The sequence below is a fragment of the Pongo pygmaeus genome, chromosome 13 (genome assembly GCF_028885625.2).
Source record: "Pongo pygmaeus isolate AG05252 chromosome 13, NHGRI_mPonPyg2-v2.0_pri, whole genome shotgun sequence".
Taxonomy (NCBI): Eukaryota; Metazoa; Chordata; class Mammalia; order Primates; family Hominidae; genus Pongo; species Pongo pygmaeus.
This window is the reverse complement of record NC_072386.2, coordinates 90,157,780-90,182,595: the sequence shown is the minus strand read 5'-3', so window position 1 is coordinate 90,182,595 and position 24,816 is coordinate 90,157,780. Positions and strand designations below refer to the sequence as shown.

At 39.6% G+C, this 24,816-nt stretch overlaps 1 long non-coding RNA gene across 1 annotated transcript in view; it reads left to right on the top strand.

Moving 5' to 3' along the window:
* The first annotated feature begins 714 nt into the window (after positions 1–714).
* LOC134737918 (uncharacterized) overlaps positions 715–24,816 on the top strand; it is a 260,425-nt gene continuing 236,323 nt past the window's right edge. The window contains exon 1 of the long non-coding RNA XR_010123344.1: positions 715–802. This is a non-coding gene — a long non-coding RNA (uncharacterized LOC134737918). The remainder of the gene's footprint in view (positions 803–24,816) is intronic.

The window sequence follows — 24,816 nt, the reverse complement described above, 5'->3', positions numbered from 1 at the left end:
AGAGTGGTCCCCATGTGGTCCGCTTGAATCACAAACACCGTTTTATATGTTCGACCTGTCCCAATTTGTGTGTGTGTGGCGGGGGCGGGCGGCGCTGCGCCGAGGGGAGATACAGGATTCCTTTGTAGACAGCACACATTTCAGAATCGAAGAAGGTTCGAGCTAGGACCAGAAACTTGAAAACAAACCACATACAGGTAAATATGGCATGTATATCTTTCTTCGCCTCCACTTCCAATTCAGACAGGGTGGTGCGGAGAGGGTCGTGGGAGGATGCCCCGAAAGTTGACCCAGCCGAGAGCAACCGAGTCTTTGCACTGCGGCGGGTTCCAATCCAGCCTCGGAAGGAAGGAGGGCGCTGCTACATTGTATCCATTCAAAGGCTTGAGTGGGGGGAGCAGGACCTGGAGCCGCGCGGCGCTGACGCACGCGAGGCGCGTGATTGACGCAGGCGATGTTACTAAATTCGGCGGTTGGCCGGGACCCGCCGCCGGCGCGCGCCGCAGATAGCGGAGTAGGTTCCCCTCGGTCACCCCCGCCCCTTCTCCATTCAACGCCGCGCGGGGCGGGGCGGGGAGGGGCGGGGCGGGGCGCGCGCGGCCGCGCCAGGATCCGGCCGAACCAAATATAGTCGGGCTTGGCTATTTTTAGCCGGGTCTCGGGCGCGAGCCCGCCGCGTGAGGGGGCGCCCTGACCCCGCCGGGAGTGCGGAGGGGGCGGGGGCGGAGTCGCCATCTTGGACTCGGTTCGACCCGGTCTGGTGACCGGCGACGCGGGGCCGGGCTCGGCGCCGGGGGTCGGGGTGAGTGGGTGCGAGCCGTGGGAGAGAGGGGGGGCGCTGGCGGCTCTCTTCGTCCCGCGCGGGCTGTGAGGAGTGAGCAGGGTGAGGCACGGGCGACAGCGGGGCGCGAGGCCCGTGCATGTGTGTGCGCGCGGAGGTGGGGAGACGGTGATCCCCGCCCGCCCTGCGGAAGGCCTGGCGGTCCTACCACCCGGCAGCTCGGCCAGCCCCGAGTCGCGTGGGGGCGGAGCTGCCCGCGGTCACCACTTCCTGAGTGCCGGGGATACCCTTCCCGGACGTCACGGAGGAGCTGAGGCGGCGGTGGCGGCCTGGGGCTCATCCTGCACTTGCATCACGGGTGCAGCAGCAGCTGCTCTGCTCCTTTGTGGCTTTTTCCCCCGTTGAGTAACTGCTTTGTTAACTGAAAATACCATGACGGGCCAGTGTGATCACCAGCTCCAGATCTCAAAGAAAGTGAAGCTGTCAGGCAAGAAGAGGGAGACTCCCCCAGCCGGCTGCGATGGTATCTGGTGGGTGGATGTGTAGAGAAGCACTTGACAGTTTCCACGTATTACTTCTTGCCTAACTCTTCACCCCCAAGAAGATTTAAAAATACTTTTATTTCCATGCTGTAAAAATTTCATTTGTGTTCTGCACCTCCCTCACCCCCCAATCCTCCTTCAATTAAAACTCTCATGCAGAACTGGAATCACTGTAAGTAGGAACCCTAAAATTAGGTACAGTTTTTAGGAAACATGACATCTTTCAATGAATTTATTCAATAAACTACATTTCCTAAATGTTAATATGTATGAAAGGTCCTTGCCCACTCAGGGTTGTTATAAAGCTGCTAAATTGTTCATATGAGTTGGGCTCCAGTGACCGTTTCAAACCAGTATCCTTGTTTACCTAAATTTAAAACAAAACAAAACAAAAAAACTCTTCTCCCTGGCTGAGAACCTCCAAGCAAAGTTTTCTCTGAGTGGGTGTGTCTTCTGGACCTCTATCTTGGTTACTTCTGTGCGTCCTCCTCCCTTCTCCCCTCCACCTCCCTTTACATCCTTTTCTGTTTTTTACATCCTTACTCCTTTACATCCGTTCCTTCCTTTACATCCTTTTCTTCCTATCAAGTGGCCAGTATCTGTTCCTGGACTGCTCTGTTAGACTGAGGGCTGTTGTCTGACCTCCCTGAGCCAATCCACTATTCCTGGCTCAGTACTTCTCTGGGTAGGAAGGGCGACTGACTGCTGGAGAGGTCACTGAGTGGCATCCTTTTAAAACTCAAACGGAAATTCATGGAAGCAGAGACACAGCTCTGTCGCAGACGGAGACACCATCCTCTGCTTAATCTTATGTCCCTAAACATATGCTGTTGTTTAGGTGACCCAAACAGAATTAGTTTTTCCTCAAGTCTTTTTTTTTTAGAATTAGTATCTACTGCTCTATACCTTTTCAAAAGTCGGATTTATTAGAAACCAGGCATAATATTCTGTAAGGCACATGTAATGTGACTATTTCAGTAATCTCAATTTCGTTTTTAAGATTTTATTAACTTTTTTTATCTCTTCTTTTGGGAAATCAAATAAGAGTACCTTAATCTGTGAAACGTTGAAAACTTTCTTGGCTCAGTCCTTTTTCTATAACAGAAGAGAGACATTTATATGTCACTAGTTTACATACACGAAGTTAAGTTTCTGCTTTCATGATGCTTATAGCAGCCAGCCTGTTAAAGAACTGTTAAATTAACCATTACAGATTCACTGGATAGATACCTTTCATTTTGTTTTGGATTTGTAGGCCTAATCTGCCTGCAAGAAAGAACTATTAGAAAATAAAATATGAAATTTGGGGGAAACTTATGTGTGATATAAAGCAATTGTTTTAAATTGCTTTAAATGCTCTTCTGATGAAGTAATGACATATAATCTTGTTGCTTTTACTAATATATAAAGATGATGATTTCTTATTAATGCAAATATTGGGTGAGGAATGGTGAAATAAAAATTCTAAGCCAGAAGTTGTTACCTAGGGTGAAAACAGGAAAGAAAAGTAAAAAATTGTAAGTTCAAGTTTTGTGGAATCAATGTAGAAGTTCTATACTATATTTAAGGTACATATATAAAATTTAGTAACTTCAGCTGACATTGATTTATACACGAGATGTACCTGGCTCAGTAACCTGCAATCATTATAGTAAGTTTCTATCTGACCTACATGCTTGCCATTCCTTATCAATTCCATCATTGCCAGATTAGTCTTCCAAAAATTTAGATTTTGTTATATAACTTTTGGCTTCAAAAGTCTTCAGCAGCTGGATATTTTCTCCAAAACCAAACCTAGAGCCTCTTTTATTTCCACAGAATTTTCTTGTCCTAGTCAAACTGTTGTTCTCACTGTTCTTCAAACGTCCTTTCAACCTCCCACATTTGTTCATGGTTTTCCTTTTTATGGCATCCCCTCCTTCCTCTTCTTCTCCACTAATTGAAATTTACTCTTCCTCTAAAACTAGCCCAAGAAGTGAACTCCGATTTACTTTACAAAGTCTTTCACAGAGTCTTTCACAAAGTTCTTATTTTTCTGCCTTCTTTTTGTGCTCTTGTGTCCATGGTCTATTCCCTTGTCAAACTGTAAGCTTCAAAAGCATACCCCACACATCTTTGAAATCCCTGTGGCACCTAAGAATGTTCGATATGGACAGTAAATGTCCATAAAATATTGCCTCCTTTAATTTGGATATGAATAGAGAGAATAGCCATATTATAAGTAACAAATTATATGGATTAGGGTTTTTTTTTTTTTTTTGAGATGGAGTCTTGCTCTGTCACGCAGGCGGAAGTACAGTGGGACGATCTTTGCTCCCTGTAACCTCTGCCTCCTGGGTTCAAGTGATTCTCCTGCCTCAGCCTCTGGAGTAGCTGGGATTACAGGTGCCTGCCACCGCACCTGGCTAATTTTTGCATTTTTAGTAGAGATGGGGTTTTCACCATGTTGGCCAGGCTGGTCTCCAACTCCTGACCTTAAGTGATCTGCCCGCCTCTGCCTCCCAAAGTGCTGGGATTACAGGCATGTGCCACCATGCCTGGCTGGAATAGGGCATTTTTGGCACGAGTGGGCATATATAAGTTTATTTATTGGTTGCTTTCTTTACTTCAACTTGATACTCCGGATAGAACATACTTTATTAAGGTGCTTGCCATAAGCCCAGACAGCTGCGTGGTGATAACAACAAAATGGCAGTTTGTCTTGTGTCTATTGTATCTGCGTAGGAAGATTTGCTATGATTTTTTTTTTCCTGATAGACTTTTGGTTTGACTCTAATTCTAACCTCTTTCCCCTCTATTTGTACTTTCTCTTATGCTGCTTTCTCTCACTTATGGACTAGATGCTGTAGGCTAGGAAATGTTAATATCAACTTCTTTTAGAAAAAAATTTTTAGGTTTGGAAAATTGAGAACCATGACATTTTTGTATAACCAATTAAATATGAAAATTCTTGAATCTCTTATCTTTTCCAAAATATATTGAAATAGGTTTGCATGCTACTATATGCAGAAGTAAAATTAGCAAAACAATTTTGGATTACGATTTTTTAGAATTTTTAGATAGAAGCTCAATATGATTGAATATTAATATCAATGACAATATTAAAATTTACTTTAACACGGAGAAAGTAACATAGTAGATGAGGAAAGACTTTCTAATTGTAGAAAATTTTAGAAAAAGTAGAAACCTGAGATGGAAAGATTACTTAATAGTATAAGTGCCAATAATACTTTAAAATCTCATTAAATAATGTCTTTTCATCCATTAGAAATAATAAGAGTCAGGACAGGCTTGCAGTCTGGTTAAAAAGATAGTTTATTTCTTAGTCATGTTTTCCTCAATCATTGGTAAACTCTGGAAGACCTCAATAATCTGGGGGAGAAAAGTTATTACTCATGTGTGATAAACCAATTCAGGATATTATTTATGCCTATGAAACAAGATCTGCCTTTTAACTAGAGTTGATGGATGAAGTAAATACCTCTTTCCAAATATAACTGCATAATCCTTTCCCATAGTTTCAACTCTGAAAAAAACCAAAAAGATTGCCTCACATACAAGTTCAGTTCCTTCAGCATATTCTCCAACAGTGAGATGCTATATATCACAAAAAGCACTAGATTGCTTCTCAGAGGCCTGGGTCTGGCTTTGCTGCCATGAAGGTGCCCAGCCTTGGGTAAGTTCATCTTTTCGGGGGGCCTAAATATTATTTGTAAAATGATAGTGTTGGGCTCACTTTATGATCTTTAAGGAAATTTCAAGTTCTAAAGTTGAATGCTTTTTTAGACACATTAAATATTGTGAATCATGAGTCAGCTGTGCCCTGGTCTCCTAAAGTGATTGCTATGGCCAGGAGACTTATGAACTGTCTTGTATACAACACATGTGCTTTTAGTAGTAATGTTATATTAAACTGCTTTGGCCTGCATGGTAGTGAACTATAGCCACTGAGTGGGATCTTGGTGGCCTGAGAGAGTTAATGCTGCCAGCATCACAGCCTTCTGTCCATGAAGTAGAAACGAGCAGAAACCTGGATAGTCCAAAAGTCATTTTATATTTAGCTTTGGAATTTGTTTTTGTGCCTTCATTTGAATATGGATGAGTCACAAATTGACTTCATACAAATTAGCAAACTTTCATTGGAATGGATTCTGTTGTTTGCTCCTCTTCAGTTCCTTTCTGATCCTCACTGCATGCAAAGCACAAACCATTTCTTAAGTGTAGCAGTGGAGGCAGAACTGTCCTTTTTCTGCTTCTTCCTAGAAAAGGCTTGATGATGGTGGGGTTGCAAGTCTACATCTCCCTTCGGAGTGTAAATAAATAGTGAAATAGTGAGAAAGCAGGTCACAAGGAAAGTACCAAGTAGGTGTTAAGTTGAAAAAAAAAATGGCAAAACAACCAGGATGAATACAGTAGGCTGTATTTGCAAACTTGTTAGGTTTGTGGATGGATAGACCTTTATAGATAAATAAGAGCTGACTTTGTAGGCATTGGGAAGTATCTGAATTTTAACAGATTACAGGTTGAGGTATCATTTTAGTTAGGTTTAGATAGTAAAAACATGGTTGATCTATTTTTTAAATGCCTATTCTACATATTTAGGTATCTGGTTTCCTCTTTAGATCATGTAATTAGTAACTGATTCTGATTTTTTTACCATAATACATTTTCCAGTATTTATTCTGCGTGTTTATAGTTCACTACTGGAAAAATTCTTCCCTGACATCTGTTCTGAATTAGTTCCCTTTTCGAGTTATGTTTTCCTGTTTTATCAGTTGTAGTGAGGAGAATAGAAAGCCATATTTTAAAGATTTCTGGTACTTAAGTTTAGTAAAATTGAAATAAACTACGTAACTTTTTCTAAATTCTGGAAATTTGCATGTTAAATTACTGGTTTCATTTTTTAAAACAATAGCATAAACCAGACAAAATTTGAGATCCAATTACCGTAGTCTTTCATAGTTGTCAAATTGACTTTTCCATAGTTAAAAATTTTTTTTGAGAACAGCTTCTGTTGTCTCAATGTCTTTAAAAACGTCTTTTTGTTTCAATTATCTTGGATCTATGTATTCTTTGGGATGAATCTTCTTTGGGATGAACTTATTGAGTACTTAGCAGTTCTTGGCATGCTAAGAGTAGGTGTTAAGAGGAAGAGTGGTGCTCCGTAAACATTTGATGAATGAATGAAAGCAGTTTGCAGGAAGCTTTATCCAAAATATTCTATTTTCTTTATCTTAACCAGCCTCACGGCCTTAGAACTTTTCTGGGATAGTTTCACTCAGGGGTTAGGCATAAGAGAGGAGCGTACATCATTGTGCTGCTGCTCCTGCACTACCCTCTTCCACCATTGCACCGAGTCTACAGATACTTCTGGTTGCCCAGATTGAGGGAGGTACCCCTGAGTTATAGCACTCTGGGACATCTGTATTTGAACTGAGAACCGGTTCAGGTGTCCTAAGGAATTGTTATGCCTTACGTTTTGACCCCAGGTACCCCCAGGAATTAATCTCTGGCTTATCTCTTTATTTTGATATGCCACTTTTGCTGTGATACTTTCACAAGATTGTGTTCTTTTCTCTTTTCTTCACTGTCTCTGCCTGGGCGGCATATATAACCTGTTCATCAGTGAGTTCCTCGACTCTAATTGATTTCCAACTGTAATCCTCACTTTGCTTTCCAGTTCTGGATGTTACTATTCAAGGCCTCCAAGTGCATAGTTACTTGTCTAATATCTATCACCCATAGACTGAGAGGCTCACATGTGGGGTATTAACTTAGGGACTCAACTTATATCTACTTAACATATTTAAACATTTTAAGATTTAATTTTTGAAAATATAATACATTTACATGATTCAAATGACAAAGCATTTAGAAATGAGTTTAGTTTCCACTCCTGTCCCCTACTAAATGACCCTCCTTCCAGAGTTGTTATTGTTGTTGTTGTTTTTTTTTTTTTTGAGACAGAGTCCTTCTCTGTTGCCCAGGCTGGAGTGCAGTGGTGCGATCTTGGTTTACTGCAACCTCTGCCTCCTGGGTTCAAGAGATTCTCCCGCCTCAGCCTCCCGAGTAGCTGGGAGCTGGGACTACAGGCGCAAGCCACCAGATTTGGCTAATTTTTGTATTTTTAGTAGAGACGGGGTTTTACCATGTTGGCCAGGGTGGTCTGAAACTCCTGACTTCTAGCAGTCTGCCTGCCACAGCCTCCCAAAGTGCCAAGATCCTTCCAGAGTTTTTTAATGCATTTCCAAGACAGTACAAATATAAATTCTGTTTCCCTTTCCTTTTTTATACACATGGAAGCTTACACGTATTGTTCTGCCTTTTTCACTTAATAGTGTATCTTGGAGTTCTTTCCATAACAGTGGAAAAATGTCTGAGCTATATCTGAGATATATTTCATTTATAATGTATCTTGGAGATCTCTTCATGTCATTGTGTGAGTATATCATTATTTAGCCAGCCCCATATTGATGGACATTTGGGAAGTTTTTAATCTTTTTGCTGTTTTAAGTAATGCTACAATAAATACTTTTGTTATATAGATTATACTTGTGCAAATATATTTGTAGGATAAATTCCTAGAAATGGAGGGATACAAATTACAAGTAATGCTACAATAAATACTTTTGTTATATAGACTATTTTATACTTGTGCAAATATATTTGTAGGGTAAATTCCTAGAAATTGAATTACTGGGCCAAAGGGTATATATATCATAGTAGTTTGATAGGTACTACCAAATTACTCTCCATAGAGGTTGTACAGTTTACACTCCACTAGAAATATGGGCAAGTGCCTGCCTGATTACTCATATTCTTGCCAACAATGTGTTATTTAACCTTAGGTTTTTTCCAGTCTGGTCGGTGAAAATATTATCTTAGTGTAACTTTAATTTCTTTCTCTCATGAGTAAGTATGAACATCTTTTTCATATGCTTAAGAGCCATTTATATTTCCTTTTGGTGAAGTGTCTCTTATATCCTTTGCCTATTTTGGGAGGTGGGGGTGGTTTAAAAATCACTTTGTAGTTGCTGTTTATAATATGGAGATTTGCCCTTTGTTATATGAGTTGCAGCATATTTCCCTGTAGTTTGTCATTTGTCTTTCAACTTTGCTTATGATGTTTTTGCTATGTAGATTTTTTAAAAAATGTACTTGAATTTGTCAGTCTTTTATGACTTCTAGATTTAGTCATAGTTAGAAAAATCTATACTACTCCAAGGTTATGAAAGAATTCCCACATGTTGGCTTTTACTACTTTCATGGTTTCTATTTTACATTTAAATTTTTGATCCATTTTTCCTGGTGTATGGTATGAGAGGTAGGTCCAACTTTATTTTTTTCCAAATGGCTACGCAGTTGTCTCAGCACCATTTGTGAATAGTCTACCTCTACGCTGTTTTGCTTCTGACTCAAAACAAGACTGATTCGTCTCCTTTTTTTTTTCACACCTACTCTGCTGTGACTGAATATGAATACAGTTCTCTGCTTTCCTTCCTGTAGAACACCTTCTTCAGTGGCAGAGATGTCTTTCTCCCTGCTGCCTCCCTGCTTTCCTCAGCAACACCACACGCAGCCTGGCAGCCAGTTAACGTTGGAATGAATACGGGGTACTCAGAAGCTCTCCAGGATTTTTCATTGAGCAATAACTGGTTAAAAAGAAATCCTAACTGTAATCAGGTTCCTTAGAAGACTGTTCAAACTGGAGATGTCTTTGGGCTCTCTCTAGTCATGGTGATCAGTTATTCCAGAAGCTAAAGGTGTGCTACCTGGGTCCTTTACTCTAGAGGCAGTCCAATTTGGGTTGCTTCCCTCCATGCAAATTACTCTCATCTGCTACCTCTGCTTTGTCTGACAGCATGGGATATTACCTTCTGTAATTTGAGATGGGAGCCATAAAATGCCAACAAGGTGGTGTTGGATTCCCCATGATGCAATGGCCAGCTCCAGAACCTCATTTACTTGGAAAGTGAGACTGTGGATAAATGATTTTGGAAACATTCTTTCTCAGTTTTAACCCCAAGCAGATGTTGTTTCATCTGTGGAACCTAGGGAAAACCCTAGCTTTGTTCTACTAGGTGAGAGTGTCCAAGCAGGCAGATGAAACTTAATTTACTTGATACCTTTCCTTACTAGCATTCGCTAAGCTATGTGGGCTAGTTTTATAGCTACCTGATAAAAGACTTCCTTCCACTTTGAACCATTGCCCTAGGCTATCTTTCCTTTCTAAACTTGTCCAGGCCATCTTGCCTGTTCTTTATTATTGAGGCTTACCTTTTGATCCTGTTTCTTATCTCTGCCTTCAGACTTTCCCCCTGATGCTGGTAGTACCCTCTTTGTCCAGTACCAATTTGACTTAAAAGTTATTTTGGCCAAAAGCAATTTGGTCAAGTACAATTTAGCTGAAAGCAAGCTGGTTAACTGATTTGTTGTAATCAGCTATTAATTGAAACAATGATTTCGTCAAAACAGTGAGTTGGTCAAAATGAATATCCTGTTAATAGTTTTTGAGTAGTGGTAATTTCAGTGTAAAATGATTAGATACTTTTGGTCCATTTTCTAGGGACTTTTCCAGTATTTTTCTTCAGTTCAAGTTAACTTTCAGCTATGGCAGCATTTGATTGCTTGTGATTTCAAAAAGTTAAAGCAACCTAGCTACCCAGTAATAGGAGAATAGTTGGACAAGAGTAATCTTAACTAAAAGGCAATAAGAGGTTAATTGGAACAAACAAAACACCCAGTGATAAGATAAAAACATGTTTCCTGTATTATTTTTCTTTTCCCCTCATAAAAAAGGCGGTGCATATGCAGTACAGGACATTCAGAAAAATGTAGATAAAGAATAGAAGGAAAAAAGAAAAAAGCTATAAATTAATTCACCCGGGAATAACCACTGTTGTCCTTCCCTATCCTTCTAAGTGCATTTTATACACATAAACTCTACCTATAGTTTGTAATTTGCCATAATTTATTTAAGCATTCTCCAGTTATTGGTTAGTCACTTTTGTTCAGAATCAGATTTTGGTTCCTTTGTGCAACTGTGGGCCAGGCTACCTTTAGCTGGGGATAGATTGCCTTTCTCTTTTCCCTTCTGTCCCTCAATCCTGCCTAGGCCTGCATCCAGCCTGGGCTCTCAAGGCCCCCCTGCCTGCTTTAAGTGAGACACTTTGTAAATGAAACCATTCTGCCAAGCCTTTCTATGGTTACTAAAGAGGCCTGGTTCCAGAATTCCTGTGGAACTCTCTGGTTATATATAAAAATTTTTTTTGGAGTTCATGTTTGATATATGTTATATGTATATGTATGCAAATTAGATAGGGAGAGTGAAGAGATGGGAGGGATTATATTGGGTCTCCATTAAAAGAAGAATAAAGAGGCATTGCAGCAGAGAACTCCATTATCAGTGGAGGGAAATTAGGAGATTTTCTCTGAAACAGGGTTGGCAAATATGTGCTATGTGTTGTTGTGCCTGAACCTGAGTCATGGTAGACTCACTAATCAGTCATGGCACTATTTCTCACTAGATCCGGACTCAGCTTTAAGTCTTTCTCAAGGTTGGGTTCTAGGTGGCTGTATCCACTGTAGTTGCTGTGGGAGACAAATGAATTACTACTCTTGCTTCTAAGATGTTACATTAAAGTTATTGTTTTTTTTTACAGTGGATTGACTAAGAAAGTTTTTGTTTGTTTGTTTTTCTTTGAGACAAGGTCTCGATCTGTTGTTCAGGCTGGAGGGCAGTGGCAAGACCATGGCTCATTGCATCCTTGATCTCCTGGCTCAAGCAATCCTACCGGCTTCAGGTAGCTGGGACTACAGGTATATGCCACCACACCGGGCTAATTTTTTTTTATTGTAGAGACAGGGGTTTCCCTATGTTGTCCAGGCTGGTCTCAAACTCCTGGGCTCAAGGGATTCTCCTACCTTGGCCTCCCAAAGTGCTGGGGTTATAGGTGTGAGCCACCATGCCTGGCCTGACTGAGAAAGTTTTAATAAAATGTTTTCTATCTGATAAATAAGTTCATGTTGAAGAATATGGGATGTGAGCAAAGAGTTATTATCTGGATCTCAGGCAAAGCACATGCCTTGTAGTTAAGATCATGGAAGCAGCATAATCACATTATAGATTTGTTATGGAGTGAAAACAATGTCATAATAATACTCATCAGTATAATTGTCCATGGTATGGTCATGGTGATTGACTCCCCAGTATTCATCCCACCACAGGTGATTAGTCTAAGCAGTCATGGTTAATCCCATTTCCCTTGCCAGTGAAGAGTTAGGAATGGCCTGTAACCTATTCTGGCCAATGAGATATGAAGGAAAAGTCTACAGAGGGCTTGAGTGCTTCTGGGAAAGGATTTATTGATTCTAAACAGAGAGAAAAGAAAGAGAAGAGGCCTCGTCTCCCTGTGATTTTATGTTTGAGTATGGTGGCTAGAACTGCTCTATCCATCTTGGGACCATAAGGGAAACTAGCTTTGGGGGGTGCAGCTGATCTAGATGATGACAGAACAGAGATGGAAGAAACCTGATCCCTTGATGACCTTCCTGAATTGCTGATTGTATTGTACTTGGTCTGCCTTACCTCTGAACTTCCAGTTCTGTGAGATAATACAGTTCCTCATTGTGTAAGTAGGCATGATCTGCGAATTTGTCATTTGCAGCCAGAAACATCCTGATGTTATACCCACTTTGTCCCAAGCAGATTCACGTCAGGTGGATTTGATATTATTTGGATAGGTTTCTTTTTGTTGGGGCTCTTCCCTCCCCATGTCTTCTGCCTTCATAAAGTGGATGCAGATTCTAACTGGCCAGGTCTTGTCTCTATCTTTTCTAAGGGGCTCTGCTTTAGACCAGGGATCTTCATAGGAAGCAGCAAGGAATCAAACAGCACTCATTATCTCTTCCGGAGTCTTTTGGGTTGTTGGAATATCTGGTGGTGTGACTGCTACCATTTGTTGTTCATTCCTTCTTTTTCTGATTCTGATTCTGATTTCTTGCTTAGATCTTGGTCCTCACTTTTGTATATTTTGTGTCTCGTGCCTGACCTCAAGATTGTTTGATAGATTTATTTTCTTCTCTTCCGCAACCCTTTCCCCTTATCTCCTTCATCCACTCCTTCCTCACCTTGTGACTTTATTTTGTGGCCAGTGGAGACTATTCTAAGCAGATGGGTATATGTTATTTGCCAGGAGCAATAGTGAGTTACATGAGTAATCATACATCTATTTGCTCTAGACTGGTAGAGTAAAAAGTAAGAGTAGTTCAGCCCTTGGTCTTCTCATCTAGTACCTTTCAACTCATGGCATAGAATAATAGAACTGGAAATGGTCTAGGAGTCAGAGCATTTGAGTCTTCATTATGGCCTAGCCATTTGCTACCTGAAATTTTGGGCAAGTCTCTTAAGTATATTTTTTTCCTTAAAGTTTGTTGCTATTGTCTGTCTAATTTTTAAAACAGTATTATAGTGATTCAAATGAAATAATGAACCTGGCAAATGAGAAAAATCTTTTTTTTAAAAAAATACTCAAACTTGGTTGGATTTTCTGTTTATTTTCAGTGAACTAATGTCAAAGTCTCTAAATTGTGTAGTTAAGTCTCTTTGTAGAGGCAACGGAGTATGATGTGGGGCATAATAGTACAAGTAATTAGGGATTGAAATTTATATTTTAGTGTTAACTAGGCCTGAAAAAAAGAAAAAGGCCACACGATATTAAAAATAAAGGTCAGGATGTTGATCTTGAAGCTTATTTCTAGTTCAACCAGAAATTCTGGTCAGCCGAATTAGGGGGAAAGAGAAACCAATAGAAGAAACACCCCCCTCTAGTGGCGAGGGGCCAGATTCTGCACTTGGTTGCTAAGATGGATGAGGGGAATGGATGACTTTAGGATATTTTTTGTTTCTTAAGAATTCTGAGGTTGTAGAGCTAGACTACTTAAGGGAGATCTTAGTTCAGGCTTTACTTGTCAGGGAACTTAACACATTTCCCAGGATAACTAGTATCTTGTCAGTCGCATGTGAAATTGGTTAAAAAATGTAGAGGCTACTGTTGTTGGAAGAGGTTCACAGTTTACTTTTATATAGGCCACATGGAGATCATGAAAATTAGGAGACATTTGTTGCTAAACTTCTTATTGGGTCTGAGATGATATAGTAGGTACCTTTATAATCCCATTCACAGGGGGATAAATATTTAAAGTTGTGAGTTATGCCATACAGTAGTATTAATCTATGTTTATACAAAATAGTGGCTGTGGATTTCCTAAGTTTTGATTTGAAATTTTTACTGGTGATCCTGAGAACCAAATGTTTAACTTGCATCTTGGGAATGATTTAATTGCTACCTATGGAAAGGCAGTGAAGTTAAGTATTTTGAGACAAGGCCTCACTCTATTGCCCAGGTTGGAGTGCCATGGCGCGGTTTCGGTTCACTGCAGCCTTGACCTCCTGGGCTCAAGCAGTCCTCTCACTTCAGCCTCCCGAGTAGCTGGGACTACAGGTGTGCACCACCACACCAGGCTAATTTTATTCATTTTTTGTAGAGATGACGTCTCCCTGTGTTGCCCAGGCTGGTCGTGAACTCCTGGGCTCAAGAGATCTTCCTACCTTGGCCTCTCAAAGTGTTGGGATTACAGGCATTAGCCACTGCACCTGGTGCACCTAATGCATTCTTGAAGGATGTTTCATCTTAAGGATATAAATCGTTAATGATAATGATTGTAAGTGATTGTTACATTTGCAAATCTCAAAGTCCATTGAAGTTTTTACTGTTTCAACTTCTGTTTGGGAAAGATTATTTTACATTTGTTTAAAGATTTCTGAAGAGGCAAAATTTCAGAGAATAATATTTTTATGATACTCTGTTAGATCTAAGTAAGACTGGAATGCCATTCAAATTCAATGTAGAAAAGAATGGTTAAAAGGCATAAGAAAATAAATTCTTATATCAGATTGCATTATCAACATGCCGTTTCTTTATTTTTAATGTCAAACTTCCTTTCTCTGAAGGAAAAAAATTGAAGCTTGCAGTTGACCAGCCATTCCATAACTTGGAGTATGTTTGGTGGCCTTTCTTATGAAATAGTAATGGAAGAATTCCATAGAAAATATAAACTTGTGTGTGGATGAAGTGAGATTTTAGAGTTATGAAATTAATTTTTGTGCATAACTTGTGGAGCTAATAGCCTTAATTTATTATTGTACTTCATAAATATACTTTACTTCAGGAAAGAAGAACTAGGTCTGGCAGTAGATCAGAATCTACCTGTTGGGGAAAACCAGAAATAGGAAGAAGAGTTATTAACTGTTCATTCTTAGCTGAGAAGAATTCAGTATGGAATAATTAAGGTTAGTTTAGAGAAATAATTATGATTATGTTAAGGAGTTCACAAATATTATTGAAAGTAAACTGGTTAAAACTGATTTGTTAATGTAAATGGGGCCAATAAACCAATTAGATGATCTCGCTACTAAATTGATGTGATAATAGAGGATATCTGGGGGAAGTAAAATAGATGATAAGGTTAGTGGTAATGAGACTTCATTAAATCTTACTACTAAAGAGATACTGTGTACATTAGTGACAGCTTAATTCTATAAATAAAAGTTGATGTTAAGAATTGATATGAGGCCTGTGGTGACTCACACTTGTAATCCCAGAGACTTGAGAGTCTGAGGTGGGAGGATTGCTTGAGGCCGAGAGTTCCAGACCAGCCTGGGCAACATAGTGAGACCCCCATCTCATTCACTCATAAATGAATAAATACATAAATAGCAAGCCCAATGTGGTGGTGAGTGCCTGTATTCCCAGCTACTTAGAAGGCTGAGCCAGGAGGATCGCTGGAGTCCAGGAGTTTGAGGCTGCAGTGAGCTATGATTGCCCCACTGTACTCTAGCCTGGGGGACAGAGCAAGACCCCGTCTCTAAAATAATAATAACTGATATAATGTTGGCACTGCTGAAATTAGGCAGATATTATTTGTGTAAAGGGTTGTAACAAAAGGACTTGAATAAAGAGCCCAGGCTTCAAACTCATTTGAAATTCCAGGTAAAGTATAAGAATAATAATTCATATTTGTATGGGACTTTATAATACTCTGAATGTTTTCATATACAAGATCTCCTTTGATTCTTATAAGAACTTAGGGTAATAGTAGTACAGGTTTGGAGGTTCTGAGAGGCTAACAGACTTACTGAAGCAAATAGGGACAAAATGACAGGAGCGGGACTTGAACCCAGGGCTCCCTACCAAAATGCTTTTGCTTACTGCGTTGCTTTTTTTGTGGTTGCTGTAACAAATTACTACAAACTAGGTCGCTTAAAGCAATAGAAATTTATTCTTTAACTCTTTTGGAGGCCAGAAGTCCAAAATCAAGGTGTTGGCTGAGCCACATTCCCTCTGGAGGCTCTTTGGGGGAGAAATCTGTTCCTTGCCTCTTCCAGTTTCTGTTGTGTATGGGCATTCCTTGACTTGTGGCTGCCTCACTCCAGTCTCTGCCTCTGTGGTCATTATAGCCTTCTTTTCTGTTCTGTGTCTTCTCTTCTGTGTGTCTCAAATCTCTCTCTCTGCCTTTTTCTTCTAAGGACTGACTTTAAGAGAATCTACTTGTCACTGGATTTAGGGTACACCTGGATAATCCAAGATGATCTCACCTGAAAATCCTTAATTACATCTGCAAAGACCTTTTCTTCAAATAAAGTAATATTCACAGGTTCTGGGGATTGGGATATGGACGTGTCTTTTCAGGAGCCACCAATTTAACCCACTAAATTCATTATATGCCATTTAATGCTGTATTTTCCTTTTGGATTGAAGAGATATGCTTCTGTTTGAAGATGGGCAAGTGGGCTAGGAAATTTTTGGCTAGTAGGTAGAAAGGAACTTTAAAAATATTTCTGGTTGGTGCTGTTTAGTAAGTGCTTGTTAAACTTTCAGAGGTCAAATATCTTGAACACAAATTGGAGAAGGAGTAAATCAGTATAAAGTGAAAAATATGATATTTTCTCCAAAAGGCAGTCACTGACTACTTTGGTGGAAAGAAGAATTGAAGTGATTACTCAAGAGTTCCACCAAATTGTTGTGCTAGCTTTTACATTTGTAAACTATAAAAAATGGGACTAAATTAAGTAGCAGCTGACTTTTTGTTATTAACAATATTACAAGTTAACTTTTTCATTTCTTGTGTAATTGAGATAAAAGGGGGGTGTGTGTGTATGAGAGAGAGACAAAGATTTTGTTAATGGTTTTAGTATGATTCATTTCTTATGTCATATGGGCATTCTAATTTGAGTCATATTAATTAAGGTGATCTATGTATGTAAACTCTTTGAGGGAGGGACTTGGCATGTCTTGTATACAGCTAGATCCCCAGTGTAGTTCCGGACACGTGGTAGATGTGCTCAGACAACATTAGCTGTATGAATGAAAGAACTTCTTATGATGCCCAAATCTGGCAGCCACAAGTCTCATTACAATTTACTTTATGGAGGGTCCCCATTGGTAATAAGGTCTATTAATTGTAGAATTGTCCCTGCTGACTTTAAGAGACTTCACTGTGCATCCTTTTACCCTGACAGAGCCTACAACTTTTTTCATCTCCAATAATCTTCAGCTCCAGGCCAAAAAACTGTTGTTCTTGCCCTGCTCACATTAATTGAAATAAGTCAATGAGGTTCCTTCTGCCCACCAGTTCACTTCTCACTAGCATGGGACTCAGCTACCATTAGAGATGTTAGGGTGGGGCTGTTGTGCAGTTCTTCAGACTATTAGTGCTGTATGCTGTGTTCTGAGGAGGGTTTGGGCTTTTATCTTCTCAAAAGTGTGTAAAATTTTGACTCACTCATACAGCTGTAGATGTTAACAGAAGTATACTGACTGTGTGCTAGGCTCTTCCATGTATTATATCGGATGTTGCTTCCAGCCAACCTGAGAAGCTAAGTACTAACATTGTCCCTATTTTACAGAAGCATAAAGAAGTTAAGCAACCCAATCTAAGTTCACACCAAAATTTGAAGCCAGGTAGCCTTACTTCAGCACCTGTGTTCTTAACCATGTCCAATGACAGCCTCAAGCTCATTTGTTTATAAGTAACTTGTTCTTTCTAAAAGCTTTTCTGTTTTCTTTATTTTGAAGCTCAGAAATTAGAAATCTGACTAGGATATATATATAGGCATATGCCCTTTTTCATTTATCCTATCTGGCACTCAGTGAGCCCTTTTGATTTCATAATTCTAGTCTCCTCCTGAGGGAAGTTTTCTTGTATTATGTTTTGATTATTACTTTTTCCATTATGGTCCTTGTTCTCACTCTGAATGCCTTTTATTTCCAATTAGACCTCCTGGACCTGCTGGTTAGTTCTCTCATCTTTTTATTCAAGAATTCCATTTCTTTTTTTTTTTTGCTCCAGATAATGTGATATACATTCACCTGCTTTTCCAGATAACAGATTTGTTCTTTGGAGGGTCTCCTGTACTTTTTACTTCCTCAATTAAAATTTAAAATTTATAAATCATGTTTAAAGAATTACCCAATCTATTATTTTGTTTCAGTTATTCCCTTGCATTCAACAGCATATACAAAATAAAATATACAAGTAAACATGGTTTATTTTAGAAATGTGAGACTATTTCAACATTAGGAAATATTAATGTAAGATATCACTCTAATAGATCAAAGGAAAAAAACTTAGAATCATTTTCACAAATACTGCAAAGGTATTTGATAAATCACTACTCATTCTTGATAAAAACCAAAGAAACAAAAAACAGCTCTTGTTAATTCAGGAAATGAAGCCTATTTTCTTAACAGCACAGCCAATATCATAGTTAACTTTGAAAGTTAATTTTGAAATACTTGAGCAACATTCCCTGAGTATCTTCAGAACTGTAGATCTGATGTTTATATAAAAAAGGGTATCTTGGTGTATTAGTTAGGGTAAAGTGAGATGTTACAACAAATACCAACATTTCAGTGGCTTAATAAAATAGAAATTTATTCTTCCCTCATGTAATAGTCCACTGCGGATGTTTCTGGTTGGCAGACAGTTGTTTTTTTCTGTATGGTGACTCAGGGACTTAGGCTCTTCCATTATAGGGATCCACCATTCCCTAGGGCCTTGAATTCTTCTGTTTCCAGTGGACAGAATTGCAGAGATAGGGTGGAGAATGCATACTTTATTCTCAGTTACCTTGGCCTGGATACGACACACATCAGTTCTGTTCACATTCCCACATTCCATTGGCCAGAACTAGATGCGTTACCTCACCTGTCTGCAAGATGTGTGTTCCAGGGGAGGGAAATGGAAAACATTATCTGGCTGGGAACCACAGGTGTGGAAACAGTCTCATTTGTAGTTGGAAGAAGTAGAAATTAGGAATGCCTTAATGGAGGATACTGTGTGATATCTGTCAAATTTTAAAACATACATATTCTTTGATCTCAAAATTCCACTTCCAGCAATTTTTCCTACAGATATACCCACAAATATATACATGTTTACACTTGGAGGATATACCTAGTAATATTGTAATAGTAAAAGATTGGAAGCATTCTGAATGTCCATCAAAGGGGACTGAGTTGGAAACATTCTGAATGTCCATCAAAGGGGACTGAGTAAATTATTGTATATCCATACATTGAAACACCGCAGCCACTGAGAGGCAGTGATATATGTACTGACTGGGGAGAGAAATGCAAGGTACAAAACCGTGTGTTCACAGCTACCATTTACTTAAAAAGAGAAATATATACATGTATGCTCATATATTCATAGAATATTTGTGGAGGGATCACAAGAAACTGGAAGGATCACAAAAAATGTAACAGTGGCTGCTTCTGGTTAAAATTATAAGGTCGTGGGTCATGGGATGAGAGAGTCAGGCTTTTACTGTGTACTCTTTTATACCTTTTGATGTGCACCTATTTAAATATAAAAGTCAGTTGTAGAAGTATAATAAATAACATGGAAAGATCGCTGTAATATATTATTGCCTAAAAACCAGCGTACTGAAAATTATGTACAATATGTTCTCACTTTTATAAATAAATAAAGAAATGGGATATACAGAAATGCAGTGGTTTGTGTTCTTTTTTTTTTTTTTTTTTTTTTTTGCTTATCTGCATTTTTGGATTTTCTATAGTAAACATGTATTACCTTTATAATTAAAACAATTATAAAATGAAGAAACACAATGAAAACTTTTCTTAGGAGTCCTTTTTGGCCCTGCCATGAAACTTCCTCCATTTCTCTTATTAAGATTAATGGATGACTTCTTTTTCCTTCCATGCTGCATTTTAAACATACTCACCACACTGTAAATTGCATTATCGTGTACACATTTGGCTCACCTACTTTGTGCACTCTTAGTGGACCTGGGTCATACCAAATTCCTCCAGGTATCCCTCTCTGTGCCGAAAACAGTGTCCTTCCTATAACAAGTGTGCAGTAAATACTGAATTGGCACTTTAACCAGGGAGCACAAAGAGTTCCAACTTATTATTTTTTAAATCTTTTTTTTTCCCCTTTTTGTGGAGAACAGGGCCTCACTGTGTTGCCCAGGCAGGTCTTGAACTCCTGGGCTCAAGCTATCCTCGTGCCTCTACCTCCCTAAGTGCTGGGATTACAGGTGTGAGCTACCGTGCCTGGCACAAGGAGTGAAGTAGTTGTGCGCTTTTTGCCCTTGTGTTGTGTAGCCTGTATTAAGTACTGTACCCCAAATATCACTGACTTGTTAGTAATGCCATTGGCTTATTAGGTGCAGTTTGAAGTCCCATGGGCCAAAGGTTTCCTTTCTAAAATGATACTGGTTGCCTCCAGGGATCTGTCTCTGCATCCTAAGTTAGCATGGGTCTGTTATATATGTAGTCAGAAATGAAAAATTTAAAAAGAGAGAATAATCAACCTGCTGATGACATGGTCTCTGCTCTTATACAGGTGAATACACTCCTATCTGCTTGGTATCATAATTTAGAATAGTTTCCTCCTATTTTTCTTTCTCTACTATTTTCCTTTCTCTATTTCTATCCTTTTGCTATGACCCCTCCTTGTACACACATAGTTGTATTTTTGCTATAGTTTATCAGGGGTCAGTTATGAATAAATGAGAAGAAATACAAATAAAAGAATTGGGAGCTGAACAAATTATTTGCAGCAGTAAGATTTTTAATTGGAAATTGCCTGAGAATAGATTCTCTGCACTTCCATTTTATTGGTACTATGTCCTTATCATTCATGTTTCTTCCCTATGCTCTAGTCACAGGGGTCTGCTTATACCCCAGGAGTTTTTTCCATGGACTTTTTTATTTGGAGGTCCTTTTTTATTGGAGGTCCTCTGCATGTATCCATTGATCCAAATTCTGTGATGGTAATTTTTTTTTTTTTTTTTTTTTTGAGATGGAGTCTTGCTCTGTTGCCCAAGCTGGAGTGCAGTGGCGTGATCTCAGCTCACTGCAACCTCTGCCTCCTGAGTTCAAGCAATTCTCCTGCCTCAGCCTCCCAAGTAGCTGGGATTACAGGCACCCGCCACCACCCCTGGCTAATTTTTGTGATTTTAGTAGAGATGGGGTTTCACCATATTGGGCCAGGCTGGTCTTGAACTCCTGACCCTGTAATCTGCCCACGTCGGTCTCCCAAAGTGCTGGGATTACAGGCATGAGCCACCACACCCAGCCTGTCATCATAAATTTTATATGTCAACTTGCCTGGGCCACAGGATGCCCAGATACCTGGTTAAACATTGTTCCTGTGTGTGTCTGTGAGGGTGTTTCCAGAAGAGGTTTGAATCGGTAGATGAAGTAAAGCACATTGCTGTCCCCAATGTGGATGGGCATTAGCCAATCGGTTGAGGGCCTGAATAGAACAAAAAGATGCAGAAAAGAAGAATTCTCCATTTCTGCCTGACTGCTTGAGTCTTCTCCTGCCCATGGGTCTTCTCCTGCCCTTGGATTGGGACATATACCTTCTGCCCTTCAGTTCTGAGGCTTTTGAAGTTGAACTAGAACTTACGCTATCAGTTCTGGTTCTTATGCCTTTGGACTCAGACAAATTACACCACCACCATCTTTCCTGGGTCTCCAGCTTGCAGACGGCAGATCATGGGACTCCTTAACTTCCATAGTCATGTAAGGCAGTTCCTCATCATCAATCTGTATCTCTGTCTATCTCGATCTCTCTCCTATTGGTTCTGTTTCTCTAGAAAACATCTGTCTTCCTATAAAGAACCAATTCAGATACCACCTTTGTCAAGTCATCGTAGACATTCAATTTTTTTCTCTTCTCATTCTTCCATTAAATTATACTTGCTGGGCGTGTTGGCCCATGCCTGTAATCCCAGCACTTTGAGAGGCCGAGGCAAGAGGATAGCTTGAGGCTAGGAGTTTAAAACCAGCCTGGGCAACAAAGTAAGACCCTGTTTCTACAAAAAGAAAAGTTAGTAAATAAGCCAGTTATGTTGGTGGTGTGCCTGTAGTCCCAGCTATTCAGGAGGCTGAGGTGGGAGGATCGCTTGAGCCCAGGAATTTGAGGCTGCAGTGAACCGTGATTGCACCACTGCACTCCAGCCTAGGCAACAGCAAGACACTGCCTCTACAAAACAACAACAACAAAAAAAACAAAACCATATACTCTATTAGAGCACTAATTATAGTTTGTTCATCTGTTCTACACATTCATTGAGTGTCTACTGTACCTGTGTTGTTCTGGGAGCTAGGATGAGATCACTAAGACAGTCTGCCCTTGAGCAACTCACAGAGTAATGGAGGAGGCAGATAAGCAGTTTCAGTATAATGTAATAAGAGCAATATGTGTGCAGAGGATTCTTTGGGAACACGGAGGAGGAACAACTAATCTAGAAGGAGGTGAGGAATTCCAGAAAGAGTTGAGTTGAATACTGAAGGTGGGGAAATGGAGGTAGGGAAGGGAGTTTTTCAGATTGATGGAACAGCACATAGGACACGGAGATGTGAAATATATGGCATGTCTGAAGAATGGTTAAGTCTCAAGCTGGACTGTGAACAAGGAAGTGGCAGGAGATGCAGCCAGAGAGTAAGAAAACTTGCAATTGTGTTGGGCCATTTGTGCCAACCTAGGGATGTAAGCTTTCCGAAAGCAATGTAGAACTGTTAGGATTTTGTGTAGTGGAGCAATGTAATAAAGCCTTGAATTCTATGAGCTTCTTGAGGGCAGGAATCAAAGTCTTATCACTATATCACCTTAGCACCTAATAAAGTTGAACTGGATTTTCTGGGTACTCCTCCAATGTTTAGAAGAATTCATTTTTCTGAAATAACAGTAATCGTGTTGCACACTTTTTTCACTCCATCAAATCTATAAGCATTATCTTAAACATAATTAAACCATTCTATGAGGTAGGTATTGTGGCTTAGAAGGTGTAAATGAGGGGACTGTGGTGTAGTAGTTAAGTCTGCTTAGATTTGAGTTTCACTTTCCCCACTTCCTAGTTTTGGATCTGAAAGTTAGATATGTGCCTCACCATAAAATGATAATGATAATAATGATACCTACCTCAAAGGGAGTTGAGAAGACTGACGATAACATGTTAATGCATGTAAAGTGCTTGACCCCATCCTTGCTACATGATTACATGCTCAGTCAATGTAATTCTTAGTAATTATTAAGACACATGCCCCAAAGTCACATGAACAATTTGTGGTGAAGTCCAGGGTGAACAAGGCAATCTGATTTCAGAATTCACACTCTCATTACTATACTATGCTATAACTGCCTCTGCAGTTACAGTGAGATGATCACAGATTGATCAATTCTGAAGCAGTGAAACAAAATGAAGAATTTCAGTCAACATGGGAAATGCTATTTGGAGTAGGGAGTTCTTAAGGGCTCTTCAGATTATCCCCACTTAAAGAACTCTTTCCTTGCTACCCTGCTGCACACGCGGAGTTATGTGAGAAATATATCTCTGTAATTTACACAAATGTCATTAATTCCAGGTTCATAAGGCACATGACCGATGCACCTGGAGAATATCTGAAAAAGCTCCCCCTTTGGAAATCAGTCTGCTAGTGCTGACATCTGGCATACTGTGTCAAGTCTTGTTGCTCTGTTCCCCTTCTTTATACTCCCCAGATTTTTCCAACTTTAGGACCCAAGTGGGAGTCTTATGTTGGAGGATGTTGTGCAAACCACATGCGTAAAGAAAATAATTTACATTTTTCCTTTCTTAGCTTCTGGAACATCAGTGATTCCATCCTCCCACTTCTATTGGGCAGAAATTGAGGTATTCTCCTTATGCTTCCCCATCTTCTCCAAAACCTACCACACACACACACAGACACACACACACACACACACACACACACACACCACTCCCTGCCATTCATGTCAGCAGAGATCCAGCATAACTACTTTTTTTTTTTTTTCCTGATTGAAGGGTCCAAGAACATGCAGTCTTTGGTAATAAAGGAACTCACTAACAATTCAGGTTTTCTCCTCCATTCCCACCTTTTCCGTTCACAACTGCCTTTAAGCTTTCTTTTCTGTGTTTCTCTGCTTACCATTTAATCTTTTTATCCCTCACACAATGCCTGGTACATAGTGGACATTCAGTAAATCGTTTTGAAAGGATAAAAGACAAGATGCATTCTATATTCAATATCTTAATATTCAGTTACAGAAAAATGTCCAAAAATATTACCTTTCTTTAAATGTCTTATGAGAGCGGATTGTTCTTAGCAAGCAGGCTTCACCTTCACCTTCATTGCTGCATTAGAGCTCCCACAACCTCTATGTTTGTTTGATTGTCCTGGTGAAGCTCTGAGTAGTAAAGAAACTGGAGGGAGGCCTCACAAATACTGAAAGAGATGTCTGGTTTGGAGGCAGGTCTGTCTCATGGTATGTTATTCCTCCAGATTCTTTTCCAATTTTCATGACTTCACAATGGAAAAGTTTCCACAGATTTAAGGCCATAATGGAAATTAATAAATTCTAGAAGACATACTGCTGAAAAGAGATGCAGAGAAAATCTGAGAGAAATAGAAGATATCCAGAAAACCCAAGTTAATTGCTTGACTTACTTTCTAGGCTTAAAATCTCCTTGGAAATCATTGGCTTCTACAGACTTCCAACTAGGAGAGCAACAGACCTAATTCTTTAATTCTCCAATTTATTTTTAGTTTTTTTTTTAAAGATGGGTCCTCACTATGTTTCCCAGGTTGTCCTTGAAGTACTGGGCTCAGGTAGTCCTTCTGCCCCAGCCTTTCGAGTAGCTCTTATTTTCCAATTTTTGAACCCTTTGCTTACATCATCAGTTGTGTTTGAAATCATCAGTTGTGTTTGAAACTGTAGTAGTCTTCTTCCCTTATTTTCCTCTTATCCCAACCTGCCCATACACCTTTTCTCCCACCAACTCAAATTTTAGAATTTTTAATTATCTCAGATTGGTTGACAGCACTTGTTGATCAGGGTGCTAAAACCTAAACAATTATAGCTGTAGGTATCCATGGTCCATGGTCCAGA